The following is a 26,879-nucleotide window of genomic DNA, read 5'->3' as shown; positions in this document are numbered from 1 at the left end:
TTCATGTCTGCCTTTACTTACGCAATTTTACCTCTGTGATCATTTATTCTAATCTCAGCATAGCATTGCATTACATGTTATAGTTCACTTATCTTTTCAATGTTCATGGATAATTGTTTAGTTTCAGTTTGGACCTATGACAAATAATGAACCCATAAGCATTCTCATATGGATCTTTTCATGAACAGGTGCATAAATTTCTGTTGACTCTATACCTAGAAGTGGAATTACTAGGCCATAGTGTTATAGGTAAAACTGACTGGACTAGCTAGGTCTCCATTACCTTATGCTTCACTTGCACATCCTCTTTCCATGTAGTTTTTTTCTTTTCTTTCTTTCATTAATGATTTGTTTACACCTAATTGCTTAAAGTAACACACTTGTTAAAGTTATATCAGGCAACTGGTGTATTCCCTCTTTGAAACACTTGCTCACACTCCTCTTGTTTGTAAGCATTCATTCCAGAAAAGGAGGTCACAGTATGATAACCCCATTGACCACCAGAGTAAACCTCAGGATTTCTTGACGCCAGCCTTGACGGCTTTCAAATGTTCCATGAGAAGAGAAGAATGCAGACCTCACACCTGCCCTTATCCTTATCAAGAATCCTATTTTGAGCTAACACTATAAGTTTTACTCACTACACCCTTTCGGGGAGAACACAGTCTTGAGAGCACTAGCCTGCTGTGGTCTCCTTTGCCTGTCAAAAAAATAAAGCTACTTTTTTCTTCTTCACCCGAAACTGTCTCCGTGATTTTGATTCAGTGCCGATGTACAGAGACTGAGATTTCGGTAGCAATAGGTTTTGTATTTAGTCAGATTAGGTAGAAACTGCCGAACAGCCTTTCCATGTTGGTTTATCAATTATATCCCACTGTCAGCGTGTGATTGCTTCTGTTGCTTCACATTCTAAAATGCACTTTACTCTTCACCTACCTGCCTATCTATCTATCACCTATCAATATTTATATCTATTTCTATATTTTTATCTATAATCTCCATTCTGTGCTATATGTGTGGTATCACATTGTGGTTTTGTTGTTATTCTTCTTACTTTTGCTGATAACTAAAGAGACAGAATCGTTACATATATTTATTGTCTTCTTTGATATTCTATTTGGGAAAATGCATTTTCAACTATCTTGCCCATTTTTCATTGGATTCTTTGCCATTTTGTTTTGGTTTTTGAAAATTGATTTATTCTCTGAATTTTTATATCATATACGTGTATTAGAAGTACTACCTCTCACTCTGTGACCTACTTTTTGAATATCATGATGTTTTTAAAACAGATGTCATTAATTTTAATATAATCAACTACATATTTTATCTTCATGATTTAGACTCCTTTATAAAAGGAAGCTACTTTAAGTCAGGAAGATGTCTATATTTTCTTCTGGAAGCTTCATAATGTTACCATTTGAATTTGTATCTACAATTCATCAGGAATTTACTTTTGTATATAATGTATGGTAGAAATCCAGATTTATCTTTTTTTTTTTTTCCCTCATATGGACATCAAATTGGAATGATCATTTCTCTAATTTACTCCAGGGTCACATTGCTATAAGTTACATGAATGGGTGAGTTTTTTTCTGGACTCTATTCTATCTATTGGACTAATTGTCAATTCTTGTGTCAATACCACAGTTCCTTGAGTGATACAGCTCTATATTTAGATCTTGATCATTGTGTAGAGATTCAGTTTTGTTCTCCTCAGTGTAGGTTTTTTTTTTCCTCTTTTTTTTTTTTTTAAGCAATTGTATGTCTCAAAATACTGTGCAGATCTGCAGGAAATAAGCAGTTAAAATCTGAGATCATCACCACCCCTAAGCCAGCTGAACTTTACGGTCAGAAGAACACAGTTTGGAAAATACTGGTAGAGAAACTTAAATGGATAGTGAAAAGTCTTTTCATGTCTTAGAGAAAGTTGTATACTTTTCAATATCCACTTGGCAGTGTTAAATTATTTCATTGCACTACAGCACTGGAAAGTACTAGGGCTGGGATAATGGTGGTAATTGAACAGATGGACTTTCTTCCTCAGTATCAGCACAGTAGATTCACAACAAACTGTGAAGAGTTCTCAAAGCCAGAGAAATACAGCTGTCAAGCAATAATCTAACTGCAGGCATTGTCTGACAACAGAACTCACAGTAGCATTTCACTAAGATATCAGTCAATGAGGGGTTGTAAAATGGAAACATATTTGTATTTCAGTGATTTATCTCCTACTGCCTTGAATAATTTTTCGACAATTGAATATAAATATACACACAATAAAAACACATTCAAACATACACTTTCCATTTCCCCACCCTCATTGCACATGAACACATGTGTGCAAGCACACACACACATATACTTACACACATTGCTTAGGGTGGTAACTTTCAGAAAATTATGAGGCATATAAAAGTTGAGGTAGGGCTTCCCTGGTGGTGCAGTGGTTGAGAGTCCACCTGCCGATGCAGGGGACACGGGTTCATGCCCTGGTCCAGGAAGATCCCACATGCCACGGAGCGGCTGGGTCCGTGAGCTCTGGCCGCTGAGCCTGCACGTCCAGAGCCTGTGCTCTGCAAAAGGAGAGGCCACAAAAGTGAGAGGCCCACGTACCACAAAAATAATAATAATAATAATAATAATAATAATAATAATAATAATAATAATAATAATAATTGAGGTATATCCTGGGACTTCCCCGCTGGTCCCGTGGTTAGGACTTTGCTTTTTGGTGTGGGGTGGGTGCAGGTTTGATCCTTGCTCGGGGAGCTGGGATCCCACAAGCCTCGCGGCCAGGAGACCAAGACATGAAACAGAAACAATGTTGTGACAGGTTCAATAAAGACTTTAAAAATTGTCCACATCAAAAAAATCTTTAAAAGAAAAAAAGTTGAGGCATATCCTAATGGGACCGGTTTTTCCTAAATTGTGGGGAATGATACATTACTTATTCTTTTTCCTTAAGGCTAAATCCTTAAAAATGAAATTTCTTCTGAGAGCAAAACCTCAGAAACAATAACTAATCACTTCCCGTAATGGAAAAAAAACAAGCAAACTGCCTCCTAATTGAGATTATTTCCTAATGAAAGACTCAGATATCAACTATAAAATTGATCTTCAATTTGACTATGAATATGTTTAAAAAACTATCTTTAAATATATGTATTCTTCAGAGTTACAGAACTCTGAATTTTTTAGTAGTTATATTTTACGTTCTCTGCTTTATTGTACTAAAAAGATCTTCCAAAATTATTATTGTTTTTGGAGCAGGCATTCTTGACTTAATAGTTTAATTATCATTATTTACTATAATATAGCTTTTTATAAAGATATAAACTTGATAATATTAGTCAGTTTCCTTAATTTCCATGTTAGATGAACATTTTAGAATATTTTCTTTTAAATTTGGAAAATATTTTGGATATACTGTATATATCAATACCTCATTTATATCAGTGGGAATTTTAATTTGCTTACTTGTACTAATAGAGTTTCTTCTATTTATCCAGAGTTTCTTTAATAGAAGTGACAATATTTTTCTATCACTTTTGTTCTGGAGACACTTGAATAATATTCTCTTTAATGTTTTTATATCTAAATCCATGTAGGAATTTTGTCTATTTTGGGAACTGTTAAGTCTATATGTGGTATTGATCCTTTGTTAAATGTTATACCTTTGCAAATAAATTTGGCTAATTTTCTATATTTGTTAAGTAGTTGTATACCTATATATGGTAGGAATTTTTTATTTGATAATTGGCATAGTTTATCTGAAAATGTATCTGGAAACTGGGCTTTGGATACTTTCTACATTAGAAAAAAATAATTATATATATATATATATATATACATATATATATATATAATGGCTTTTTTTCAATGCAGGATTTCTACATTTAGTTGGCAAACAATATTTTTAAAGAAAATTATCATTTAAATTTTCTCATTTTGGTGTTAGATATATAACAATTTAAAATGTTTTAACATAATTTCTTCAAAATGTTAAATGTTTAATAAAATGTACAGTGGCAAATTGCTTTTCTTGTCTTTCTTGTAGATTTTAAAATAAGCTTATCTATTTCTTTTAAAATGTATTTATGGGATTCTGTTTGAACTTATATATGAATTTGAGGAGAATTGACATCTATTAATGTTGTCTTCCAAACCATTAAAATAGTATATCTATACATTTATTTAGGTTTATGATTTCTTTCATCATTATTTTATAATTTTCAGGAACAGATCTCACACATACTTTTTTGGATTTTTACATAAGTATAATTTATCACAGTCCCTCTAACTGCTTTTTTATTTCCTGATCTCCTAAATAAAAGCTCAGTGTCTGCACTCCCCAAACTTTACATCTCTTTTCTTTACTTTTTCTCCTAAATTCTTACCATTACTTAACATTGTGTGTGTGCATAATATTATTTTCTTTCTTTTTCTCCCATTTATATGTAAAATTCTCTGAACCAAGTTTTTTGTTTGTTTGGTTGTTTTGTTTTCTTTTTTTAACAGTATATAGAAGATTGCCAGATAGCTAGTTCTTGCTTAATAGATAGATATTTGTTGAATAAAGTAATAGCTGAGAAAAAGGCAAGAAAAAGCAAAAGTGTGCAAAGCTTATTCATAAGGTTGGCAAAAAATAATGAGAACAGATTTGTGTATATCTTAGAGTTCAGAGTTTGACATCAGAATATAAAAATAGCACCATGGCATATGTGTCAGTCTTCATTTTGAACAATATAGCTTATTTGCACTTATAATGCAGCAATATTTGGAACAAGTGTGAACTGTTTATATCTGCATGGCCCACCAGTGTTATATTTGGAAACATGGAAATGTATGAATGGTGTTTCATGCTCAAATACAATAATGAGAGATATTAAAGAATCAGCTCAAATTTGGATGAATATGCAGTATTTTTTAGAACCCACAAAGTCAGAAAAAATAAATTTAGAATAATGTCTAACATCTTTAAAAGAACATACCTTAGAAGTTTTTTTTCTTTTTTTTTCTACAAAGACTACATACTAATCCAAGTAATTGACTTTGCCCTAGGTAAATTTACTTGGCAAAATTATTCAGAAATTATTTTAAGAGTCATAGATTTCACTGTTTGAAGGAATATTGAATGATGACTATTTCACACACCTTTTAGTCCTATCAAGCTTTCTGATAAAATAAGAATCCAATTTATTATAATAATTAATACTTACACTACAGGTGTTTTAGACTCTGTTCTAAATTCCTTTATGTATGCATTATTGATAATCTATCACAATTTTCTTATAACACAGGAATGATCATTGTTATCACTTTTTAGATGAGTGCTGCTGTGCATGGCAAAATTTATTTCTCAGTGAGTCAGAAAACACCCAGTTCACAATAGACAATTCAGGTTGCATGGTAATTTGGTGGTCCATGGCTAAGCATTCAGTCTCTACTAAGGCTCAGTAGGAAACCAAGAGCTGTTTCTCAAAAAAAGAATGGAGGTCTGTGGAGTATCTGAGGGCTTTGCTATTGAAATCCTAAGGATCTGCAGTGAAATTCACCTATAGAAGCCTATCAAAACTACAAACAGCATTTCTATCTGCCACTGACACTTCAAGCACCATTGAGTCTGCTGGCTCACATGACCCAAATGGCAGAGCAGCTTGCATGACAGTCTGGACCTGTTGTAGAGCCTTCTCTTGCTCTGGACTCCACTTAAAACTACCAACTTTTCAGGTCCCTTTGTAAATGGGCCAGAGCAACACACTCTAATGAGGAATATGTTGCCTCCAAAACCTAAAGAGGAACATTAGGCAAGGGCCTCCATTTTGATTATAGAGGATAAAGATACAATTACTTATCTTCCACCTTTTAAGGGTTATCTCCACTTGCCCTAAGTCACTGAACCTCTAGAAATTTTACTAAGGTAGATGGCCCTTGAAATCTTTTTGAAATTTTTTCTACCCTCTGGCTATGAATATCTTAGCAATAAGTGTAGATTTGTTGCTACTTTTTTTTTTTGTGTGTGTGGTACGCGGTCCTCTCACTGTGGTGGCCTCTCCCATTGCTGAGCACAGGCTCCAGATGAACAGGCTCAGCGGCCTTGGCTCACGGGCCTAGCCACTCCACGGCATGTGGGATCTTCCCGGACTGGAGCACGAACCCGTGTCCCCTGCATTGGCAGGCGGACTCTCAACCACTGAGCCACCAGGGAAGCCCTAGTTGCTACTTCTTGCTCACTAGGTCAAGTCAGCATACTATTATCAATGTAACAGACCAGTGTGATATCTCGTGGAAGGGAAAAGGAATCAAGAGCCCTGCAACCTAATTTATGACATATGGCTACAGGGCTAGTATACCCCTGAGGAAGGAGAGTGAAGGTGTATTGCTCATCTTACCAGCTAAAAGGAAACAGATTATGGTGGTCTTTTTTTAACATGGATAGATTTCAAAAAAGCATCTGCAAGATAGATACAAGAGGATCTGTTACTTTGGTCAGGTAATGAAAATGCATCTGGTAACAGATGAAAACACAACTGAAATCATCACCTAGATAAACTTACAATAATACAAAGTTGTTCTCCAATATTCATCTGTCTTCCACACAGGACAAATGGGCCAGTTGAATGGAGATGTCATAGAATCACCACCCCTTCAAGTTCTTCATGGTGGCACTAAACTCTGCAATCTCTCAATGAATGCAGTTTTGCATTTTGTTGACTATTTTCCTAGGTTGAGGCAGTTCTGGTAGCTTCCACCTGTTCTTCCTCAGCATAATATATTTCATCCTAAAGGTCAGAAAACCAATATGGGGATTGTGCTAGCTGCTGAATATATCTATTACAATTATACATTCCCTGACTGGGGAATTAACCACAGAATAATTCCAGGGATCCACTGGATTCACTCTGAGATGGATCTGAACTAAAACATCATTGATCACCTGACCGACATAAACACTTACTCTTACTGGTGGACCACGGTGGCATTTGGTGTCTCCCAGAATTAATGTTGGTTCAAATCAGTGTCCAATAGTCCCCAAGAGGTCTGATCATTTCCTCTTCCCCAGTGCACAGATACCCTGGTAATAGATCATAAGTCACTCTGGGGAAGACTGTGAGAAAGATTAAAAGTATAAATTTTGGTTGTGTACAGAAGTTCTTCCTCAAGGGGTCCTAGCCTCCCCTTCATTCAAGGGACTTAAGACTGAGAATTGACTCAGGGGCCATGACTCTGTTTTTTTGATGTAAGTTACACTTTTGTTTGCTAGGCTGCAAATGTTTTGCTTATACAGCTCAAGTAAGAATTTGGTAGGATTTCTATCAATGTCACTTCCAGGGACACCATAATTAAGTAGCCAGTGACAAAGGTCTATGAAAGTCAGACTATTCTGATTGATGCTTTGACTCTGCCGTCTATTAGTGTAACCATGACCAAGTTGCCTTTGGGGTTGAGTGCCACCACTTTACCCCTGTGACTTCAGGGGTTTATTTGCTCCCATTATATTTAGATTTCCCAATTCAATGTCTACAGTTCTCCCTGTAAAATCTGGTCTACAGAGAAAAGTGATCACAGAGTATTTCAAGGATGCTGGGCCTCCCTTCACAAATTTATTCTTACACTTTTTTTGAAAAGTGTGCCTTCTGAACCTTCCCAGTGTAAGTACATTTAAATGACAAATCCACTCTAACATTCCAACCCTCCTGAGACTTTGCATTAAGATCTCTACATTAAACCAAGGCAAGTCTGGCATTTCTACGTCACTCACCATGAGCCACATTCTGGTTCATGTTTTAGCCAAGCAACTAACAAAACTGTTAGAGCCCTTTCTAACTCTTTAACAGTTAGACCATTAAATGTCGAATCTCTGCTCAGTGCGCCCATATCAATAAATTCAGCCTCATTCACCTTTATACTCCTCCCACAATTATTCTACACCCTTACTATCTATTCCCACACATATTCCCCAGATTTCTGTCTATATAACTTAGAAACAACTATTTTGGGGGAGTGTAGTGCATGTCCCCATGGGTCATACTTTTTACCTTACCTTTAGGGATCTGTTGGGATTTGAGCCTACTTACACATCTAGAAACAAAGTAGAGTGGTGGAGTGGGTCCTGGAGAGAATCAGAATTGTCATTCAAGGCAATTACTCCATGAGAGGCCATTAAAGTTTCTTCAGACAATGAAAGATTAATCCACTCAGTTGGGGAAAGAGCTGTGTCTTCTATTAGGGGTGGGTGATTGCTTCTTCTGAGGATAGTGTCTGCTTCTTCTGGCAAAAAAGACTCATCAGAATATAGTGGCTTAATTCCCTAGCTTTATTAAGTCTTCCCACATACTCCATTCCAATCTTCAGGATCTCATTTCTTCCCAGTTATTATCCTCACTTTACCAGTAGACTACCTTCAAGCCTAGAAATTTATTTTGTGCTGTAATTTGACCACTTACAGACTAAGATTCTGAGTTTGGGCCTTGTCAGTTTCACCTGTGTCTTTAGGAAAAAAAGGTTATCTTTCAGGGCAGACACAGAAACTTTCAGGTCATTTACGGTTCTTGAGCTGGGAATTTGTATTCAAATTTCCAGCTCATCCTTTGCTTTCCCACTTTGTTCAGTGTCTTTAGGAGCACCAAGGTAGTCTCATTATACTCATTAGTTAGACAAAAATATTTGAAAATATGTGTCATCAGGATTCTGGCTTTTTATAAATGTTTGTTTGCAGGTACGCAATAGGGAAGTTTTGCCTATTTCTACTGTCAGGTCATGCTGTGGACTATCAGTGGTCTCTTTACAATTAGAAATCATTAGTCTCTTTAAATCTAATCATATTAGAGTTCGAATTAGGGATCCAAGAACCAATTAGAAAATGCTTCTTGCATGTACAAACTTAAAGGGTAGGCTACTCCATTTCTACTCCCCACATATTAGAAAGCCCACTCATGGTGCCAATTTTCTTGTTGTGAAAGTTTTATCAACAAGCCAAAATGCTTAGCAAGTTAGGATAATTTTCCCGAGTTAACCTTTTTTTTTTTTTCTTTTCTTTTCTTTTTTTTCTTTTTTTTTTTTTTGCGATACACGGGCCTCTCACTGTTGTGGCCTCTCCTTTGCGGAGCACAGGCTCCAGATGCACAGGCCCAGCGGCCATGGCTCATGCACCCAGCTGCTCCGCGGCATGTGGGGTCTTCCCAGACCGGGACACGAACCTGTGTCCCCTGCATTGGCAGGCGGACTCTCACCAGGGAAGCCCTAGACTTTATTTTTTAATTAAAAAAAATGAAATATGATATGCATATGGAAAATTCAAAATTTAACAACTGTTTACCTCTATGTCTTATTACATAATGAATATTCCTGTTTCACCACAATTCAGATTTCTAAGAAATAGAAAATTACCTATACCACAGAATCTCATTGTCCCTCTTACTAAACTCTACTTCTTTCCTCCTCCCCAAAGAAAACCATTAGCCTGAGTTACTTTATTTTAATTAAACTTTTTACTTTGAGAGAATTGCATTGATACATTCACATGCAGTCATTAAGAAATAAACAGAGAAATACCATGCACCCTGTAATCAGTTTCTCCTGATGGAAATATCTTGAAAACCTATAGCTTTATATCACTAACAGAATATTAACATTGATAAATGCATATGACATTAGATATTGCCAAATTTTCCTCCATAGTTGTTTTACTATTTTTCATTCTCACTTACAGTCTATAAGAGTACTTGTTTTCCCTTCTGTCTCACTAAAAGTTTTTGGGTCAAGTGTTTGAATATTTCCAAAGAAAGAGTTCAGAATTAGCACTTCAATGTACTTTAATTTGTTTCCTCTTATTATGAGCAGTGTGGAGTTTACTTTTCACGTGTTTGAGTCATTTGTATACTTTGATGTGAAATGTTGTTCATTGCCTTTGCCTTTTGTTCCCTTCAACTTTTGAGAATATATATCTATGTAATATATGTATATATGAACACATATATCAGAAAATATCCCTCTTAAACTAATTGTAATATATGTTACAAATATTTTCCCAGTTCGTTTAATATCTTATTTTTGACATTGTATATGGCTTTCTTTTATCATGAAATCTTTTTTAAATGTCATAATCATATTTATCAATCTTTTATTTTTATATCTCAATTGTGAGTCACAGTTGGAAGCCTTTCCCTATACTTAGATATGTCAATGAACTGATGTTTTCAACTATGATATTTAGTTTTTAATATTTTGATATTTTACTAACACCAAAATTTTCTCATATTTAATATGAGTTGTGAATCAGGTGTTATTGTTTTCAAATGGCTATCAAAATATCCCAACTTATCATATTAACAATTCCATATTTTCCATAAAGCACTTAACAGTACTGGATTTCCTGATGTGCTTGTTTCTGTTTCTAGACTTTATATTTTGCTCCTGGGGTCCATCTATTCAAGTACCACTACACTGTTTTAATTATAGAGGGCTTATAAATGTTTTAATATCTGTCGAAGGTGTTTGCTCTCTGACCTTTTTATTAAATGCCCTTTAGTATTGCAGGTAAATGTTTGTTCTCTGTATGAACAATAGAATTATCTTACTATTTCTGGGAGAAAGAGAGAAAAAAACTTGTTTGTATTTATATGTGGATTACACTAAAATTTTATATTTATATAGGAGAAATTAACATTTTTATACTGCTAAAACATCCTCTCCAAGGGAAAAAAAATGCCTTCCCATTTACTCAGGTGTATTTGTGTATCTTTTAGGAGTGGTTCATTTTACTATTCTTTTCTTACTTCTATCTTTAAGATTTTTATTGAAGTATAAATTAATTTGTGCAAAAGTATGTAGTGAGGTATGTAAAGAAATCCGCTTCTTACTGCCTCATATCAGGGGTATGTGATATAAATATAACTCATTACAACTTATGTTCACCTTGATCTTATTGTTATAATGGTGTCTGTCAGGTTTCTCCCCCGTAAGGTTACTATTCTTACAATTCCATACTCTGCTCATTAGAAGCAAGTCCCAACTTAGTGTCCAGTTTCAAAGAGAAAGGAGTGAAGCTCTACCTTTCCTGTGTTTCTGGTGGACTCCATGGAGGAATAACTTGAAAAAGTGTGCAAAACTCCCTACATCTGAGATCTCCATTGGCTTCATACTCACACACATTGTAAACTCTTGGAGTTTAGCAAGTCATTAGAAATCACTAGCTGAATCCTCATGCAAGCTTATATGGCATTAACAGGCTATCTCTCCCAAGTAATTACCTTTTGGGTATGATTTCTTCCTAGAGGCACTATTCTTTTCCCTCTCATTCTGGAATTCGTACCACATATCAATTTGCAACTGTATTTCATATCAATCTTTTACTCTTTCTATATTTTCTAACCTTTTATTTATCTGTACCTCATTCTAAGTGTTTCTTCAGTATATCTTTCTGTTTCCTAATTTCCTTTACAGATCTGTTTAATCTTCTGCCATTTTCCCAAGCAGATATTTTGGCTCATTTTACACATAATATTTTTTAACTGAGTGGAAATTTTTCTAAGTACCGAAACAGATCAAAATTTGCAATTTAAAAGTGTCTATCTAGATGAAAGAGTGAGAGTTGTTAGTAAACCTGAATGGTTAACTAAAGCTTTGATGCTTACCATAAAACAATGATGCAAAAATGTCTGATATATTTACAGTACAAAAGACAAGCAGACATTGATTAAATAGAAATACAATTGAAGTATAGGAAAATAGGATTCTAACTAACTTGAGGAAAGCAGTGAACCAATTAGCAGTTCCATGAAATATAACACCTAAGAGCTATGATATGCTAGGGCTACTTCTATTTGAAAAGGAAACAACACATGAACACATATACATATGTAAAAATAAATTTAATTATACTTTAATGAAAATATGAAATGTATTATATATGTCCAGAACTTCTACTTTCATTTTTTTACATCTTCCCAGAGTATTCGGTTTTGTCTTTATCTTTATAGTTCAGAGGGCAAAATAGCGTATTTTTTAATCAACATTAAGTTAATTTCAAATGGATATTATCACAAAATTAATAGATTAGTTATCACGTTTTCTGAGTTACTCACACCCTTATCTTGGCATCTGAAGCTCATTCATTGTAAAACTAATTTCTCTTTCATTTCCTTTATTAGAAAATTATTGTACTTCAAAAATTCTGAGGTATTAGTTAGTTATACTGCATGATTTTATTCTAGCCTTGTTTTAAAATAGGCAAGGGTAAAATGTAATGCAAGAATTTTCTTCACTAGAAAAGAGATGATAATTTCAACAGTGATCTTAAAAATGTCTGCAAGCTTGTTAGTATTCAATCCAGACTGTGGGGAAATTTTCATCAAATATTTTACTTTTGAACATGAATGGTTTCAAATAAGAATTATTAACATGTTTTGATAAATCATCAGCCAATAGAATTTTAGAAAGAAGTGAAAGCTAGAAATGAGTTATAAAAATGGGAAGGAAAGACCTCTGATTTTAACACCTCTTTCAAAAGCTAACAACATAATTTTTCATGTCATCCATAAAAATGTATCTTGTGCAAATGGCTATTGCATAATCAAAGTTGTAGATAGAGCAACTGCATGATGTTTGTTTGCTAAAATACAGGCTTATCTTACTATAAATATTATACATTTACGTAAAAGGTAAAAAAAATTGTGTTGAACACTCAAGTCATATTATATAAGTACTTTTGATTTCATTTTGAGCAGTCTCATTATAAAATCTTTATAAATAAAAATATACTTTGGCAAATATCATTATCCAACATGTTTTTAAAATATATTTTGATTCTTATTTATCAGTTTGCTTTAACTGTACATTAAGTTGTACTCACATATTGTATTGAGTTCATATTTGGTAAGACAGGTATATAATATGCTTCTTTAGCATACAAAATAAATATTTGCATCTATTTCTATATAAATTTTAAAATATATTATTTAAAATAGTTGTTCTATATCATTATTTATAGTCTATTCATACACCTGACTGTACCTTAAGGTAAAACCTAGGAAAAAACATCTGATTCATTGCATTATATGAAGAAGCAAAGTGTAACATATATTTAAAACTTTGCTCATTTTAAATATACTTGAAATGTAACATATATTTTATATATAAATTATGTATTTTGAAACATATATTTTATATATAAATTATATATAAGTATATATAACATATATAATCTTATATACCATACTTACAGTTGCTCAATGACTAAATGTGAAATACTGTGGTACATGCTTTAATTGAGAAACAAGAGAATGACTACATTTATATTTTATCATATACACATTAATGACATATATCTATATATAAATTCATGGAGATTATTTTGAATAAATTAAGTTTTCAATTTTTTGAAAATGCATATATTTAAATGTACTAAAATAGAATCACAAATATTTAACCAATTAATAGTATGAAATAAATAATTATGGTCTCAAAATTTAAACTGTCATATTAGTTATAGTTTTTCTTAACATTCACAGCAAAAGCTGACTTCTGCATCAAGATATGTAAATAATAAAAAGAAAAAGAAGTGGAAAATTATAAGTCTAGAAAGGATTTCTACTTATGTATATATAATAAATTTTGGTTATTACATATTATCAGTAAAATCTTGTTTCTTTTCAAATGGCTGAAGACTCTAATTGAACAATACTTTCTCTCTGTTAACCTCAAGGTGAGAAAAAAATTAGTTATCAAGAATGCTGATGTGAAGAGGCTTGCACTTATTTTTTGAGTGTGTAAATGGGTACAGACAATCCATAAAAGTGGATTTTTTTTTCTGAGCTAAAATTATGCCCACTTCAATTTCTGAAAAAATAAAAGAAAAGAAAAATAAATAAAGAAATATATATATATATATATATATATTATATATATATATTGTATATATATAATATATATATATTATATATATATATATATATATATATATATATATATATATATATATATATATATATATATATATATATATATTACCACATTTCTCTTCCTAAGCATGATTTATGTATGTCTTTCCAGGATTAGTGTATATAGTACTAATTCTGTTACATGTTTTATAACAAGGAATACTATGCCCACTTTTAATTTTTACCATACTGATAATAACAAAATAGAATCTTCTTAATTTATTTACACATTACCATGTTACAAGAGAATATAGGGCCTTTTCATATGTTAGTATTCTTTGTTGGTTTACAGTCTTTTGAGACTTACTTGTTCATATTATTTAATTTTTCTCTTTAGAAAAACTCAACTGAATTTTTTACATAAAACTAGATATGGTCAATAGCTTTTTACTTAAGGTTACCATTTATTATATCCATGTCTACTACTAAATACTTTATTTCATTTTTATTCCTGTGTTCATGAAGCAAAAATCATTGCTCCCATTTTAGACGTGAAAAAAATAGTTCCTTAAACAAATTGTCTAACATGACATATAAATTATATATTTCTACATCTTTCAGCTAATTCAAAATGAAAATTATATAAAAACATCGAACATTTTATAGATAAAATCAGAACATTTTAATAATTAAATAAGAAAAAAAAATGTATTCCTATTACGTCAAACCCAAATATACAAAGTAGTTCTCCATCTAGAATATACATCAAATCCTGATTTTGACTGATGTTGATGTAAGCTGGCTAATGAAAATCAGGTGATGATGAATGTACAGGTTAGAAAAATCCCATGAAAGAAGTGACAGTCTACATTTCTAGGAACGATAAAAGAGAAATTATTTGACAGAAAATAAGAAAGCTACCAGGCATGAATAAACCATTTTGGAAAAAGTGTAAAGATAGAAATAGCTAAATCAGATTGTATTTTTCACATATTAGGTTAAAGCTTACATAACCAAACTGAACTGATCTTCTTATCTTTATTGGAAATGCTGGACTACATGAAATGCACAAATGTACACACACACAAATATACACACAACTATTTTTGTGTATATATACAAAAAATTTAGTTAGCTTATATCATTTTGCACTGTTATATTTTACATGGTATATAAAATCTATTTTCTTAACCATATTTTTAGTTCTCTTAATGGAACATTACAATATATCCTCATAACAAAAATTATTGATTGAATTTTCCTTAGTGATTTGGCGGTAAATTTCAGAGAATAAAAATTAAGAAATAATTACAGTACCAGAAAGGACTCTGAAGCAGTGAAATTTTTCTCTTGCATTTATTTTTTCCTGTATTTCTCTAATGTCTCTAATTTGATAACATTCAAGATTAATTTGAAACAGTTAATTTAATTAAAACATCTCTGTAGCTGGTTTCTCCAGACCAACAGGGAAAAATAACTAAGCTTTTTTTTATGAGCTGTTTTAATAAGAAGCATAAGTTTGCCATTACTCAAATATCATCAGTACAATGGTTATTAAAAGAATAAGCTTTATGACTGTTTAATTCATATTTATTAATATAATATATGAATAATAACCTACATATGTAGTTAATAGAGGACTTTGAGTTAGAATGGATGTTATTCAGTTTTTCTACTTAATCTCAAACATCTAAATCACAGGAAATTTTCTATATACATATTAATGATATTTGATGGCATCGTAAAAACTAAATATCTTGACAATCTCCATGTAGATTCACTTTAAAAGCAAAATTATACATATGACCAATAATACCAAGACTGTCAACATTGAATTCATCTCATTTTTGTTCCTTTCTGTTCTTATGAAAACTTCCAGATTAATCAACCCACCAAAATTACAGTGCATTGATATGTTTATATGGCAAAATTACACTGTAACTTATATTGCATGAGATTAGATCGTAGGTCTTGATATACAGTGCCACTAACACTCAAAACTACTGATGGAATATCAGGATGTTATTAAAAGCTAAAAATGTGCAAGGCCACATATACAGAGCTCTTTAGCTCCAAGAAAATGATATTAAAGAGAACAGTTTGTGGAAATATTTGTGTAAGCTTATACAATTCAGAGTTGAAAAGTAGCTGTAATGATTCTATTCCAAAAACACTTTAGGGACATGTTAGGAAACACTACACTAATTATTTTTACATTCATTTATGATCAAACTCTTGGCAACTCTTTTAAGTGTTTAATTAGGGAAATGTTTAAAAAACATCCGTGACTAAAGCTTGTGTATACTGCTTCAAGTAACAACTGGACAGATCTCATTAATGTATTTGAAATCATTAGAACTTCAATTGCCTCTGATCATCTCAAAAACAATTTTATTGAATATGAAAAAAGTTAGACTTTAAAAGTCAATTCTTAGAAGAGTAGATGAAGAAAATGGATAGTTAATATATAGTATTACATTTATTCTTAGTATTTTCCTTCTACTCAAGAATAAATATTTTACACTGTTAAGACATGTAAGAATGTTTTATTTACAGTATCTAAAGGACATCTGATGTGACTTTCAAATGGCATAGAGTAAAGCAGAGGTCTTTATGTTTTAAAGAATATTGAACCCAACATATTCTCCATTTTAGCAATCAAGAAGAAATGTTCCATTAGATTTTATCCAGTTTTGAAGAAAATAAGTAATGATTGATTATTCTTGTAGAGAGGGTCCTACAATTGATTAGCCTGTGAAAAAATTTCCCAACATTTGATATTTTCAGCAATGTTTCCTTCTTTAATGATTGCTTTTCTATATTCTATATAAATATATTATTGAAATACATTGATGTCTAGCTTGGGGCCAAATGTCATTGTAAACTGCTCTTTTCTTACATATAGTTACAATTTTTTGACCTAAAAAAAATAGGCTGCCACATATTTCTCCAGCAAAGATGGGTTTATTTGAGATCATCAGAAAATTGCAGTTTGGGGACTGCAAATATGGCAAGCCACGTGAAAGTTCCCACAGGGCAAAGAAAGGAGAATACTTTCATGGAGGGGAAAAGAAAGTTGGGACGTCTATAGTAAACAAAGCCCATGGCTTTTCATTGGTTGAGTTCCTTCCAGGAAAGAAGAGGAGTCTTTCTTCTTCCTGTTGGGCTCTACTATCATCTCAGGGCATGAGAGCTCCCCCTTCTGGTAATCCAATTCTATTTAATTGAGTTTTAATTTTATTATTTTTCTTCAAAATGATAAAATGGATAACTTATGCCTCTGCAAAGAATGGTGAAAAACATTTAAGTGATCTAGTAAAGGTGGAGTTACCTAGACTTTGAGTAGGAAATTATTTTTCTTCCTAGAATATTTGTGTTTATATTAATTATACAGAGGAAATGGTCATTACCGACACACTGATGTTGGCATTTTAGATACAGTATTTCTTAAAAATGTTCCCAGATTCCACTTAATTGCCTGTTTCAGCCTTCTTTAGTATTAAAGTACATTCAACTAAATGAATGTTCTAGAGCTGAACATAAACTTACCTGTTTATATGCTTATTTATGTATCTCACCTTTTATTACTAACAGTCTCTCTAATCCCTTTCTTAACATCTCTATTTCCTTATTTATCTTTTATTTATGTAGCCAACACACTACTCTGGCATTCTTAACTTGCCAAAAATTTGGCAATTTTCAGTCTTCTACACACTTTTCGTTGTAGAAACATGTCACTGTTTTATGTATAGTCATTCTCTAAATTCTCTTGAAGTGTTTACAGATTTGCATCTAAAAATATGTCATCAATATTTCCTGCTTGTGGATGGATGAGAGAGGCTGTCAGTTTTCTATTACTCATTGGTAAGGATATCCTAGACAGGTCAACACATCATGCTTTATATCTAATACTCAAAGTCCAATATTTCAGCAGGAAATGTCATAAATTTGATTACCATCTTCAGTTCACTTTGCATCAACCTTAAACAGAAAAAGACACTTTTTCAAGCTAGTTTTCAAAAGAAATATTAAACCATTATTCAATATTTGGGGTCTTTTTTGTAAAGGTTAAAAAATTATCAGTGAAGATTTCTTTTATAAAGTAAGCTTTGTTATAAATAAACGAATTAATTATATATGTATTATCCAGTAATTGTTCACTATGTGCTGGGCATTGGGTTAGGCACCCTGCACACATAATTACTTTAAGCATTACATTCATGAAAATTATTATAGTCCCCTTTATACAGATAAGGAAACAGTACCTTACCTAAGTTTATAGAGCTAATGTATCAGAGTTGGAGTTTGAAATCAGTTATGTCTGTTTTCCAAAAGACGGCTTTTTTTTTACATTTACTACAAAAGCACAAGAAGCATAGAGCCTCCTAGCTGCCAAGATAAACTATCATAATATAGAAATCATGGCCTTTCATTTTATTGATTTTGATTTTTCCAGGTTTCCCTCTATAAGTTAGCTGACATTTATTGAGCTCTTGAATGATTGTTAAGTATTCAATTTGACAGTAATGTAACTACCCTCTCCCACTGCATTTCTACAATTTACCTTTTTTCTGTTCTTTCTAAATGCTATTAATTTTAATTTAAAATACAAGAGAGTAACTTTTTATGCTACAGATAATAATGCCATGTATACTGTGGATCACATGATTTTATCTGTGGTGCTATTACAATTCAGTCAAATAATCAAAATAAAGATGCATTGAGTGTATAAATTAAAGTTTAGAGTACTTAACTTGGTATGGTATTTGGAAAAATGATGGAATATATAGTCTTCTAAGACACCTATTCACTAACTTTACCTAAGAGTTTAAAAGTGATCTCCACACTCGTTGTATTCTACTTCTCTACTGGTTGACTTGTATATCCTCATCTGCTTTCATCCAAGGTTAGATTTAATAATCTAGCATCTGTTTTAACTCTCACTTCAATTCTAAAATAACATGCTATTTAAGTAGACATTTTGATCAATAACTCATTGCAATAGAAGTAGTCTGAAAAGTTAACTAGCATGAGGAATACAGCAGTCAAGATTTGAGATGGGGAAAGGACATTGTATGAAGGATTTTCAACGTGTGTGTGTGTGTGTGTGTGTATATAAGAATGAGAAATAGAGAGAGAAGGAGGGAGGAATGGAAAGAAAGAGGGAAAGAGAGAGAGTGACAGAGTGTGGGACAGTGTTGTAAAATTGGTAATGAAAAATGATGATAGAGAAAGAAACAAGATTTATTAAGCACTGATTATGTGCTCAGGACCATGACAAATAATTTGCACATATTTATTTATTCCTTGGAACAATTATATTAAATAATCAGTATAATTTTCTCCATTTTACATGGAAATCAAAGCACTTTAGTAAATAATTTATCTATATCTATATCTATATCTATCTATCTATCTATCTATCTATCTATATATATATATATATATATAATTTACACAAGAAAAGAGATATTGAAATCCAGGTCTGATTTATGTGAGACCTGACCAAAGTGATCAGGCTGAGTTAGAAGCCCTTCTTGGAATATCTATAATGACTCTTGGTTTCCTTTTTGAGAGACCTAAATAATAATTGTCATTTAATTTTTTTTTTTTTTTTTTTTTGCAGTACGTGGGCCTCTCACTGTTGTGACCTCTCCCGTTGCGGAGCACAGGCTCCAGACACACAGGCTCAGCAGCCATGTCTCACGGGCCTAGCCGCTCCACGGCACGTGGGATCTTCCCAGACCGGGGAACAAATCTGTGTCCCCTGCATCGGCAGGTGGACTCCCAACCACTGCACCACCAGGGAAGCCCTGTCATTTAATATTTTTGCGCTCCCTTCATGGCCTCAGATACGATTAGTAGAGAAATTTTATTATATATGTAGTATCTTAAAATATAAGAATGCTAATAAATATTCAATGTATTTTAATGAATGCATGGATGAAGACACTTTATATACTTATTATAGGTGTGAAAAACCTTGATTTAAGATAGATTATATGTTCAAATTCTTGATTTTTAAGCAAGAATACTTTTGGAGATTTACATTTTAAGGTAAACATATACAAGAATAAATGCACATATTTTTTGCCTGTTGTACTCTCTGTATAACCTCTTATAAGTTATCTCACCACATATCTCAAGCACTTGAATGATAGAAAGAATGAAATTTATCTAGTAATGTGTTCACATTTAACTTATGAGATCAAACTGAAAAATGGGGAATATATTTCAGTTTCTTATAGTAAACTCATATCATCACACTATTATACAAGTATTACATTTATCTGATTATTATATAATGTTCATATAGATCTAAAAAATGAATTAATTGTTATAAAGACAGTTGCTAAAGAAGTTAGTTTTCTGTAACACAATTCTTAATTTTTAGACTTGCTAAAAGAATGATAAAAAGTAGTACTCTATTTTAATTTATTAATAATGTATATATGCAACCTGTTAAAGGTAAAACTTTCTGATAACCACTATAAAATTGAATTAATAACAGATAGTGCTACATTAATGTCTGCAATTTAATATGTTTCCATAATTAGATAACACCATACAAGTGGACATTTTGAAATATACAGAATTCAGATTAAGTTGGCAAATTTTCAGAAACTGCTCTATGAGCTCAAAGTTAAACCTAGCTTTCTATGTAACTTTAATTACAGAAACAAGACACTGGGACATTATAAAATATAAAACGTAGTTTATCAAATCCCCATGAAGTAAGCAAATACATTTAAACATTTTATTCACAATATTGATGATTAACTCATGTTACACGAACAGAAATTCTAGAGAACAAAATAGGAATAGTGATTTTTTTAAATGTTTTTTAATTGACTAAAAATTCTACACATGTAGAATATGAACAACATGAAGCTAATTCCCATATGTTTATTTACAAATTTAATTTCATAATGCCAATTAGGTATCATCAAATTCATGCCAGTGAAGGCATAAGGGGTAATCACTCCTAAATGAACTGCTTTTATTTCATTATTGTGTAACAATTAGCCTATCCCTTCTGGCTAAATCTGTCACTTATGCCACAAAATAGCAGGAGATTAATTATAGCTTCCAGAATTGATCACCATGAAATTTTGGGTGATGTCACTCACCATGTGCCCTCCTCTCTGATCCCTCTGTCACACTCATTCATACAATGACTAATGCTAAAAAAGAAGAATGTGAAAAATTTTTACAAAATCATTTTTAAAACATACCATTTGCCTTGGTTTATGAAACACTCCACTGAATGATTCAAAGTTCTTAAGATTAGAGGAGCTGTCATACCCTCATAACCAGATAACCATCTCTTACCATTTTCCTCAGTTCTAACAGCATACTTCCAATTCCCATTCCTCTTTGCCAGATCCACAAACATGCACTCTACCATAACTGAGAACACCCCAGGAGCTCTAAACCTCTCTTCATATATTAAAAGCTTCCCTAGCTGTTTTTTGTTAATGTTTATGTGAGGTCAAAATATGTAGAAACATCAAATATTTATGAAGCAATGTATTGTACTGGTTAAAAGAACATACTCTGGAGTCAAACCTGGATTTCAATATCTCCTGTTTATTTACTAACTATATAAATTTAGTAAAATTACTTAATAATTATGCCTTAGTCCCCCATAAAGCATAGTGATTACATTTACTTCACATAATTGCTATGAGAAATAAATTGAGTGATATGGATAAAGCACTTGGCATGGTGCTTGGCACATAATCAGTGCTTAATAAATCTTAGTTAATTTGGAATAAAAAGCTTAATATGCTGTTTGAAGATGTTTCTGATACTAATAAAAATATTTGAAGAACATCCTTGGTTACCATTAGAGAGGCTGACAGAGGTTAACAAGACTGTGAAAATTAATTTTTTAACCATTTTTTTTACTGTGAAGATAATTCTCTTACTAGTAAATCTTATCTTGCTTATTACTGATTATTATGAGAAAATTTGTATTGTTTAAGTTCTTCAAAGTTGTACACTTTGTAGCAGAACCATTTGGGTAGTCCTTAGTAAATATGCAAACTTGTTGTGGAAACTAAATACATACAAGAAAAAATGAATAATATAAACCTAGAAGCAAAAATTCAAATGCACATATCCTAAACGGAGTGGTTAATGGCTAAGTGGATGTGGAAGCAATGGGTAACAAATCAAAAATTTTAAACTTAGCCACACAGGATAAGAGATTAATGTAAAAATCCTTTCTTCCCTACTTGAAGTCTGAACAGGAAATCAAATGATATATTTTAAGTATTCAGTGAAATGACTGCTAAAGTCTAAATGAAAGGCATGCTTCTGTGTGTGGCCAGATGGACTTACACACTCTAAACTGGATAATCTTGCCCACCCAGTTATAGGCAGCATTAATCAAAGACTGGCCACATGCAAAGGAACACAGCTGGTTCCATTACATCTTTCATGTAGCTCTGAGAGATCAGACTTTATACTTTCTTTAAGCATGCCTATCCAACAAGAGGAAAGATAACCCGAGCAGGCTCAGTGCCTTCTTCAATACCCACAAATTCTCTGGTGAAAAGGATAGTAAGTGGAGCTGAAATACCTTCACATGGAAAAGTAAGAGGTCTGAGAAAAGCATATTGTCACTAAAAATGTTTCAGTGGGGGTATGAGGAACCCAGGGCTCTTAAAAACTATAAACGGGAGATTAACATACAGCCAATATAGAAATATTTAGTGAAGTTGAACATGGCATATGTAAAGATCAGAAACTCTCTCTTTGTTGGAAGTCATCAAGAAGACATGACCACTGACTGGATCACAAAAAAGTTGCTTATTTTGGGAATCGTTATCTTAATCTGCATTTTCTCTTGCATGTGCTTGTATTGTTGCTGTAGAATGTGCCTCTAACACAGCCAGATAGCTATTAAACCAACCACTTCCATGCTGATAAAACCACTGCTTGCTGCTCAGGACACGTTTCAGAAGAGGGGGACATGTAAGATTGTAAGAGCTGGTCACGAGAGGTGGAGATTTGGAGGAAGTCTTGGAAAGGACATGACAGCTGGTTTACCTGCAAGCTGGGCCCAGGCAGTTGGAGACTTCTTACCTCCTCCCCTGTTCTTGGAATGTATAAATTCTGTGGACTGTTCCCATAGCCAGAGCTGTTTCAAAGATGCAAGCATCTGGACTGTATATGTGACTAAACCCCATTAAGACCTCTATATAAACTTTTAAGATTCCTGAAGGCAGGTGCAGAAGTCAAATTTTCTTGTAGTTGCCCAAGACAAGCCTCCTTATGTAAGTTCCCTTGCTTATTAAAACCAGGGTTTACCTATCTGGAGTGGTCTGCCTCTTTGGTCTCTCCTCCCCTTCTATGTATGGTGGCCAGTTTTGAATTTCACCCTGGGGAACTCCCAATGTTGCAAACCAACATTTATATACACATATGTGTGTGTATGCAACTGTGTGTTTGTGTGTGTACAAGATATGCTGATCTGATAAAGAAGACTCAAAACAAGTGACTTCAATAAGATAGATATTTATTTATCCTTCAAACAACAGTTTGAAGTTAGTCCAGAAATTTAATATGGAAAGAGAGATATACTCCATAAGACATTGCAATATTTCAGGTTTTGACTTGCATTGCTTTCATTTTTTTCCCATTCTTTATCCCCTTATTGACTAATAGAACTTTCTGAGATGATAAAAAATGTTCTATATCTAACTGCACTGCTCATTATGGTAGCCACTAGCCATATATGGCTATTGACATGTGAAATGTGGCTTATGTAGCTGAAAAATGCTATTATTAATTTTATAGAATTTTAATTCTAGTAGTCATATGTAGCTACTGGTTAGTATAGAGTGTTATAGTTACCTTCTATAAAAAAAAAAAAAAGCCAGGGCTTCCCTGGTGGTGCAGTGGTTGAGAGTCCACCTGCTGATGCAGGGGACGTGGGTTCATGCCCCGGTCCAGGAAGATCCCACATGCCACAAAGCTGCTGGGCCCGTGAGGCATGTCCGCTGAGCCTGAGTGTCCGGAGCCACTTCCACTTCTGCAGTCAGGTTAGAGAAAGGGTAGAAGAGAGGAAATCTAGACCAATTAATTTTCTTTTAAGCAATAAATTTGCACACATTACTCTAGTTCACATTTCATGCCCAAATGAGGTCACAAAAGAGATTGAAAAATCTATCTCTAGCTTTGACAGTTATATACCTTGTTCTAATTGTATAATAATGAAAAGCTCATTCTATTACCTCAGTATTCATCCTAGAAAAACTGTGTACATAAACAGGAGGTGACACACTACTATTTAAGATTATTACATAAATAACAAAACAGATAAAAACAGACAGAAATATTATACACTAATTTCATGAGATTGTTTGTTTTCTGAGATACGAGGAAAAATGAAGTATTTTATTTCTCAAAAAAGCTTCTACTTATACACTAAACATGATTAAATAGATAGCCAGTTGCATTGTTATTTCTCATTCAAAGCCTATCAAAATTATAGTTAAATAATATAAAATACTAAATCACAATGACAGTAGCAGATGAGAACAACAGAATTTCTGAGAATGGAAAGCAGCTGAAAAATTGCAACTGACTAACAAAGATGAGAAAGCTGAAATATAAGTGACTATATAAATAAAGACAAAATGAAGCAAGTCCTTATATATTGGAGAATATTTCTAAAATTTACTCCTTCATGTATTGTAGGAAGAAAACAAGTTAAATATATTACCATTTCACCATAATATCTATTTGAATTTCCTCATGTGAGAAAGATATTGTATTGCTTTCACAACTTAAAACTTTTCAAATTTATGTATCATTTGAATGATTTGTTCCTCATATTTACTGCCAGAATTGGGCACATAGGATTATTTCTAGCAGAATTTATATTTATGTATTCCTTAGAGCATCAGAAACTTATGACTTTACATAGATTGGATCCACTTAGCTGTCATTATTTTCTTTTGGATGCTCAAATTGTCACTGTATCACCTCTCTGTACATGATGACCAGGTAGTTCTTTTTAACTAGAAACCTTGATTTCTGCCAATAGCAAACTTTCCCAGGATCATCTTGAATTCTCCTCTACTAAATAAGGAACAAAGGAGTCCTGTATTCTTTTAGTAGAAAGCAGTTTCAACATCTTGGCTGGATATTGTTGGAGCAGATTATACTGCTTCTCCTTACCACTGAATCTATGGACGATGACACCAGGAAAGAAGCTAGTTAATTCTTAGAGCAAGAGTTATCTCAAAAAAATAATATAAGAAGATTTAAAAAAAAGGCATGTGTTTAAGCAGATGGTTCCAATCCACATAAAATTATTGTGACCCGGTGTTCATGAGATCATATTAATATTTTAAAGTATTTTATTTAAATGACATATTATGCTAAATGCTGTTATAACAAACTGTGAATTAAAGTTACATTGCTCCTCAAATTTAACAATCTCTATAACATTGATCACTTTCTGATTCTTGTAGCACACACCCTGAAAAAGATTTTGAAATATCTAGTGCCTCATGGTCCCATGTGTCAGTATTATTTACTTGATCACTTACTAATTGAGGGAGAAAAATAAATATTCTCTCCAAGAGAATACTACATAAAACACAAGCATCACAAGACATAACCTCTTGGATAACCTCCATAATATTCTCTTGCCATGACAACAAGGTAGTCAGAGACACATGTGGCTGTTGGGATTTATTTCAAATTGTCCTTTAGCTTCTCACTGGGAAAATTATTTATCCTCTATCATAAATATAATAATATGGAAGATAAATCTCTAAAGATCTTTAAATAAATATACATATTTAAGAATCAAAAATCATATAGACCCAGACTACTAAAAGCTAATTAACAATGGCATAAAGCACAGCTAAATTAATATCAAGAACATTTAAACACAAAGGGTCAATTTAAAAAATCACATTGTGTATTGTTTCCAGAAGAAATCAATTCATCAACATGCAAACATTTGGATAATAATAATTTCAGAGAAATGTCATTCTCACATAAATCTTGATATGACAATTTCTTAAGTAATTCCAGACCCTTTAGGTATATCATGAGATGATTTTATTATCATATAAAACAAACATAGAAAATTAGAAAAATTTTATGCAAATATAATTTGGTTTTAAAGCATCTTATACCTGCACCACTTTTGCCTTTTACAGGTAATGCCATTTTGTTTTAGGTTTCTTGGTAATAGGGTGTGCTTTTTTATCTTAAGTTGACATAGAACACTGGCTCACCAGTTTGCTGATCAGATTGGCATAGTTTTTTATTTGATAATTATACAATAGCCAGAGATAAGTAGATAATTATAATTAATATTAAAATAAAGAAGGCAAAATACAAGTAATTAACTAGCATAATCTGTTTGAAAGATAGTCTTCATGGAAAGGTTATTTTTTTTCTCAAGGTAGTTGAAATATATATATTTCAGGAATATATATATCTTAGTTCAGTTCGGGAATATATATATATATATCTTAAATGCTTTTCAAACGCTATTTTACTTATCAGAGTCCTAATCTTAGAAAAGAGTGTATATGTGTGTGTATATTTATATATGTATATATATTTATATATATGTATATCTATCTATCTATCGCCAAACATCCCACGTAAATTTGCTAGAATCTGAAGGTACACATATATACAGAGTAGATTTTAAGATAATAGAGGTCTTATTTACTGGTGTGTTTTCAGTGCCCAGCACAGTCCCCAGTATCTTAACATTTCTTAGTATTTAATTTTCATTTGTATGAATAATTATAAAAATCATCCTTTCAAATTCAATTAGTTATCTTAATCATTCATGATCTAAACTTTCAGTACACTGAAAGTTTCCTCAATTCGAAAGCATTCACCCTTAGTTCTGACTTTTAACTTGATATTAAATTGAACTCTTTTATCTCATTATCGAGTGAAGATCTGATATATATATATATATATATATATATATATATATATATATAT

This window comes from Mesoplodon bidens (genome assembly GCF_964165515.1).
Source record: "Mesoplodon bidens genome assembly, chromosome: 7".
Taxonomy (NCBI): domain Eukaryota; kingdom Metazoa; phylum Chordata; class Mammalia; order Artiodactyla; family Ziphiidae; genus Mesoplodon; species Mesoplodon bidens.
This window is presented reverse-complemented; position numbering follows the sequence as displayed.